Genomic DNA, 7,460 nt, shown 5'->3' on the forward strand with positions numbered 1-7,460 from the left:
CTCTATCCACCCTCATTCCTTTAGGTGATATTATCTATTCTTCATGGCTTTTTAAAAGTTTTTTTTAGTTTTTATCATTTATTTTTGAGAGACAGAAAGAGAGAGCGAGTGGAGGAGGGGCAGAGAGAGGAAGACACAGAATCCGAAGCAAACTCCAGGCTCTGAGCTGTCAGCAAAAAGCCCAATGTGGGGCTTGAACTCACAAACTGTGAGATCATGACCTGAGCTGAAGTCGTGCATTTAACTGACTGAGCCACCCAGGTGCCCCCCTCTTCATGGCTTTTATACTATTGGTTCACTTGGTTTACTCCAAGTTTTTTTTTTTTTAATTTTTTTTCAACATTTATTTATTTTTGGGACAGAGAGAGACAGAGCATGAACGGGGGAGGGGCAGAGAGAGAGGGAGACACAGAATCGGAAACAGGCTCCAGGCTCTGAGCCATCAGCCCAGAGCCTGACGCGGGGCTCGAACTCAAGGACCGCGAGATCGTGACCTGGCTGAAGTCGGACGCTTAACCGACTGCGCCACCCAGGCGCCCCAAGGTTTACTCCAAGTTTAAGTAGGTTTCCAGATAAACCCTCTTCCATAAACTTCTTTGTGCATTTTCACATAGCCACTGGGATATCTAATGGGTATCTCACAGTTTTAACATGCACCAACCCAATTTTTCATGTTTCCTCCTGAAGTTGGCTTGTTGCCCCCACAGTCTTTCACAGCTTAGTTAATGCAAATTCCATCCTACTAATCATTCAGGCTCCAAGCCATGGTGTCCTCTTTCGTTACTCTCACTCTCTCAAAGCGCACATCTACTTCATCATCAGATCTGTTGTCTCAGATTGGAAAAATATACCTGGCATATGACTACTTCTTACCTTCTCTACTAATATCACATTGGTATCCCTCCTAGATTACGACGATAGTCTCTCTTAACAAGTCTCAAGGCTTCCTGCTGAGAACAAACAGCAACAAGTTTAATCAAGTTTGAGTGAAGTATAGCATATTACTCCTCTTCAGGACCCTGCAAGCCCCCTAGCCCTTATGTTACCCCGATTCAAAGCCCAAGTCCCTACATGTTCCAGAAGGCCCTCCATGATATCACCTCTGTTACTTTTGGCCTCCATTCTTTATTTCCCTCTTGATTATGTCATCCCAGTCATACTGGGTTCCTTGTGCAACAGATATGGCTTCACATTCTCATCTTGGGCCTTTGTTTTACCTATTTCCTCTGTCAACAAACATTGCACCCCCAGTCGTTCTCCTGGATGATGTCCTTACCTTCTTTAGGTTTTTATTTTATTTTATTTTATTTTATTTTTCAACTTTTATTTATTTTTGGGACAGAGAGAGAGAGAGCATGAACGGGGGAGGGGCAGAGAGAGGGAGACACAGAATCGGAAGCAGGCTCCAGGCTCTGAGCCATCAGCCCAGAGCCTGACGCGGGGCTCGAACTCACAGACCGCGAGATGGTGACCTGGCTGAAGTCGGACGCCTAACTGACTGCGCCACCCAGGCGCCCCGGTTTTTTTTTTTTTTAATTCACCCTTCTCTCTGAGGTCGGTACTGACGCCCTATTTAATGTTGTAACCTGCACCCCTTCGCATATGTTCGTATCTTTTTCAGAGTGAGTCTGCTCTACCCATTTTTCCATACCTCTTACTGCCTTATATATAACTCAGTATATAATTTAATACTTTTATTTACCATAAACCTCTCCCCACTGCTAGTAAGATATCATACCCTGAGGTCTGCTGCCATTGTGCATTCTGTTCAGATGTTTGCTGAAACACTTCTCCACACAGGTTGCTGTTCGATAAAGACAGAACAACAGAAGTGATGTTCTGTGTCTTCTTTCTTCTGAAATGCTTTTCCTACATTAACAGAAACAGTCCCTTCAATCCATAAACAGTTCGCGATACTCCTTACATTTAAAGGATCTTGAATATAATTTCCATACTTTTTAAAGTTTCTCTCCAGTGGAAACTGGAATATGATATGAAATAAAGAACTGTTATTCGATACCGTGGGAGATTTCTTTCTAGAAGACTTACGACTGCTAGAACCATATTAGGAAAAAGACTACTAACATATGGAGTAACTCTAATATGGTGAGTATTATATGTATTAATTCATTCAAATTCGTAGTAACAGTATGAATGGCCATCTTCTTTGACGATTTGAAAACTAGAGATCAGGGAACTTTAGTAGTTTGCCAAGATTCACATAGTAATTGGGGTGATCTGGAGTTGCAAGCCAGTTTTTTGTGACTACTTAGTTCTCTTTTTTCTAAGTTTATTTTATTCATTTCAAAATAGAAAAAGAGGGGAGGGAGGGACAGAGAGAGAGAGAGAGAGAGAGAGAGAGAGAGAGAATCCTAAGCAGGCTCCACACTGTCAGGGCAGAGCCTGAGCAAGACCCGATCCCACAAACCACAAGATCATAACCTGAGCTGAAATCAAGAGTCAGATGCTTTACTGACTGAGCCACCCAGGCATCCCTCCTTAGCTCTTATTATTGATTGGCCACCTTGATTTGACACACGAATCTCTATTATGTAAACAAGAGAAAAATAAAAAATGTGCAAACGTCTGTGAATCCAGCAAATGAAGGATAAGTGCTTTTTTAATAAATGTATGTCTTTATCCACAGAACTTTATACTATTTTCATTTTTTTAATTTTTTTAAGGTTTATTTATGAGAGAGAGACAAAGACAGGGCACAAGCAGGGGAGGGGCAGAGAGAGAGGGAGACACAGAATCCGAAGCAGGCTCCAGGCTCCGAGCTGTCAGCACAGAGCCCAACGTGGGGCTCGAACCCACAAACTGCTGAACTGACTGAGCCACCCAGGCACCCCAATTTATCATATTTTTAATTCTTATCTTGCTTTCAGTCCACTGTACATGGAACATATATCATTCCAGATATAAAAAAGATACTGAAATTAAGCATCCCTATGGAAAATGCCAAGTAGTAAGTTATACTCACTAATTATTCTTTTTTTTTTATGTTTATTTAGTTTTGAGAGACAGAGAGGGACAGAGTGTGAGCAGGGGAGGGGCAGAGAGAGAGGGAGACACAGAATCCGAAGCAGGTTCCAGGCTCTGAGCTGTCAGCACAGAGCCTGACCCGGGGCTCGAACTCACAAACCGTGAGATCATGACCTGAGCCGAAGTCAGATGCTTAACCGACTGAGCCACCCAGGCGCCCCCATTCGAAAAGAGGTATGAACTGTCACAACCACAGTGTAGGGCTATACCTTTTTTTTTTTTCAAAAACCTATTTAAAGTAGCGTCTCATGGTATTTACTGACTAAAAGTGATCTTTGAAATATTTTTAGTTTTGATACATTTTTGAAGTCCATTCAAAACTTTGGTCAGAGTTTTCACAAGAACATTCTTTTTCCTTGCACCTTGTCTCCTGTTGTAAGCAAAATATTGGGGGTTTTTTGGTGATGCCCTTCTCATTCTGTTGAAGCTGATGTTTGTGTTTTTAAAAACTTCATTCATTCTTTTCTTATGTTTACTATGTAGTGAGACAGAGGATCGGTTTAAATTTCTCTTCACTGATTTTATCTTACATCTTCTAAACTGAGATTACTAATCTGTGTCATTTTCTTCACTCTTGCCTGGAGAAGTCTTATTTTCCTTTTCTGATGCAGTTAGTCAGTCTTGAGGAGGAAAATATTTCAAGTTCCTTTAAGACAAAATAGATTTTGTGTTTCTTCATTTCTTTTGTTCCTGATCACTTATCAGCCAACAACAAGGAGATCCAGCCCCACAATCACTTTCTGCATAAACTTAGAAGAAAAAAAAATACAAAAGAAAGGACCTTTTGTCCACAGAAGAAAGTCATAGTGTCCATTTCTCTCATTTTCTAAGTGAGAAAAGTGAGGCCCAAAGAGTTTAAATGGCTCCCTTAAGAACATGCTACTAGAAAGTGCCTGAGCCAGGACCAATTGGTAAATTCTCAAGTATTGTATCTATAACTTAGGTTTTCTTATTTTTTGAAAGTAGGGGATTGATACTATCAAGAAAATTTTTTACCACTACATCACAGAAGTAGAAGGGCATCACTATTATAACTAAATTATAACTTTGGGTATTTTAATTTTTGGTATTTCCCAAATTTGCACGTTAACACACTTCAGTATGGAGCAGCAAAATATCTTCTTCTGAAACTTTAGACTTTATTGGAGAAAGCTAAAGTCTAAAGAGGAAAACTCTGTTGGTAATTTTCAAAAGAGATTCATTGTAACAATCGATGTGGATTTTCTACTGGTCGGCATATATAGCAAATAAACTCTGTGGTTAGTTTCATTTGCTTTCCCTTTTAAATCATACTGCAGAAAAGAGGTAAAAAAAATGGATAGCAAGATTTCCAATGCGATAACTTTGCTCATCCTTAGTTTATCTCCTGCAAATGAGCGAGTATAAAACAGTCCACCTACTGTTCTAGTTGCTACAGTTTAATGCAGTTCCACTGAATAATCCTGTTAACCTAACCTTCAATTTGCTGGGGCCTGAACTCTGAATTACAGCTTACGAACATAGTCTAACAGCTGGTACAAGGGCTTCTTTTGAATTTTTAATCATATGAATTAAAGATTGCTAGAGATGCTTTTTTAGACTTTTCTTCGGAGTGATCTAATGTATAGAAAGTCAAGTATAGATCAGCCCAAGGGAAATGAAACACAAAAGTACTAGGCTTGAGACAGTAGGCTGTGTACTCAGTTCACCAGATTGAGATAGCAACAGGAAAGCATTCATTAAAAATTGCATCTTAAGCAACCATAACGTTATCAAACACTGCACTGTCTTCATATGCACAACATAGATTTTGTAGTTACCTTCAGATAGGTACTAGTCAAATAGAAGTGAGTGTAGATTGAAGGCTCATTATGTCAAAACCTGAAATTGCTACAGAGACAAATCAGAAGGTAGTTAATCAGCATAGGTAAGGGTGATTTAATCATCATTATAGAATTTTTAAAAACAGCAGTTTTTCAAGGGAGAGATTTTTGTGAAATTCAGTGTATACTGAAATCAATTTAGTGGGGCATGACCAACACTTTTTAAAGAACAAAACAGGATAGGATAGAAAATGTCAGAATGCATCTCATTTAGCATAAATTATTGTATAACATTTTGTGTTAGCTATGTGTGTTTGTGAGTGTGTGTCTGCTGTATAAATTGGGGTTGCTTTGTTTTATTTAAGGACCGTTTGTAAAACATTGGCACAGGATAGTTAAATTAGATATCTACTTCCAAAATTCTTATTTTTACCACGTAACTTCTAAGAATATATCTAGCACATTTAATCAGGTATATACAGAATAATAATATTAACACGTAGGAAAAGTTCAATTTTCTGGTAACTTTAGAAAAATTCTCGAAATATGGCAATTATCTATAAGGTATAATGATATAAGAGGGGAAATCATTTGGTGGATTTTGTTTTGTTTTAACTATAAACACGTATGTATGTATGTATGCATTTTACTAAAACCCTTTCTTTCTCTGTGACTTTGTCCAGCATGGGCTTCCTTATATGCTAAAAGTTTCAGGGAATATATTCAGTACAACTGGACATATCCTTATATACTGTGTAAGAAGATTGGTATTTGGGGTTTAGGGCACTGTTTTGCTTTTTAGTATTTTAGGTTTGCACACCTCGCTAAGTATAAGGACAACTACTCACCTGCTCGTATCATCTAGATAAAAGAGAAGTTAAACTAAAAGCCAACCAATAGGGACACCTGAATGGCTCAGTCAGTTAAGCATCCAACTTCAGTTCAGGTCATGATCTTGTGTTTCCTGAGTTCGAGCCCTGTCAGGCTCTGTGCTGACAGCTCAGAGCCTGGAGCCTGCTTCAGAATCTGTGTCTCTCTCTCTATCTCTCTCTCTGCCCTTCCCCCCGCTCATGCTCTGTCTCTATCAAAAATAAATAAACATTAAAGGATTAAAGCAAAAAAGCAAACCAACCAAATCAGGGCATTAACCACCAAAAGAAATCATGAGTCTTCCTCCTTCCTAATTCTCTGTATTCTAATAGGTTAATCTTTTAGTATAAGCAACACAAGTTTGTCCAGTTGTCTAGACAAGTGCAGCCAAGCTTTCTTTTCACAAACATAAATGTTTTTATTGTATATATGTGTTTAATGTATATAATGTATATATGTGTTCACTTTGTGCCATTTCACCTTATCTTTTCAAGAACAAACAAGTATATGTGTGAGAAGTTTGGGTCACGTAAAAGTGATTTCACACGTTGAGAAAGATGATGTATTTAATTCTTTGGGAACAGTACAACTCTTCTCATCCTGAGAAGCTGTACATGGCCCACTTCATTCCCTTTCCAACATTGTCTTTAGCAAGACTAAGGAGAAGAGAAATTTGCTTCTTAGTGACTAAGTACACTTGTTTGCTTTTTTTTATCCTTTAATATGACTATGGCCAAACCAGATAAGAGCAAAGGAATAAATGAAGATGGTTTCATTGAAAGGACACAGAACTGGCCATAGCGTAAGGAAATGCGTGGAGACAGTCGTTTTCATTACTGATACGGCTCATTGTGGTGAGGCAATAAGGCAAGAAGTAACAGAGGAGAACAGATTTTGGATTGCTTTTGAATACTTTTCTTACCATGTGATGAAAAGGTTGCTTAAAGCAGCTGGCTGCATTTAATTATTTTTATTTCAATTTTATTTTTTTAATGCGGTTACTTCATAGACACATTTATTTTCCAACATCAGCTCCTTAGTAGTATAATATAGAATGCCTCATTAGCAATGGAAATGGGCTTAAGTTTGTAGCAGGAATGTTCTGAATAATGTTTTTAGATGTGGAAGAAGCTCGCGATGGAGATAATAGAACCTCTCTCTTGGCCCTGGAGAACTTCAAAACAAGTAAAAACTTTTTATTGAACCCACAAATTTCACATAAGATCTGTTCTCATTTATTGATGCTGATTTTACTTCACTGAGATCTTGCCATCTTTTTCTCTTCCTTCTGCTTGCCTTTACTTAAAGAGGCCACATGGGAACACAGAAAAATGCCTCAGTTGAAAGGAGGGTGTGGGCGCTGCTTGAGCAACCATACTGATATGTTTCTTTACCCACACTCTCAGCCTACCTTCGCCATTGTCATTTAGGGATTGGATTGGTGCAGTGGTTTTCAACCAACAGCAGTAGGACAAGCTGGGAACTTGTTAAAAATGCAAGCTTTAGGGTCCCCAAACTCCGTTATCAAATTAACTGGATGAGAGATTCTCAAGGTTAAAGGGAAGGTTGAACTTCTGTATACTCAGATACAAAATATTCTATTATATCATACTGAACAATTCAATTTCCAAATGTCCGGAAAACATGGTGAAATCACCACCAACAAAACAGCTGTGAAAGCTGAAAGAATTCCTTACCTGGCAATGTTCACTGCTCGATAGGACACACGTATTTGTGCATCGA

Source organism: Felis catus, chromosome C1 (assembly GCF_018350175.1).
Source record: "Felis catus isolate Fca126 chromosome C1, F.catus_Fca126_mat1.0, whole genome shotgun sequence".
Classification (NCBI taxonomy): Eukaryota; Metazoa; Chordata; class Mammalia; order Carnivora; family Felidae; genus Felis; species Felis catus.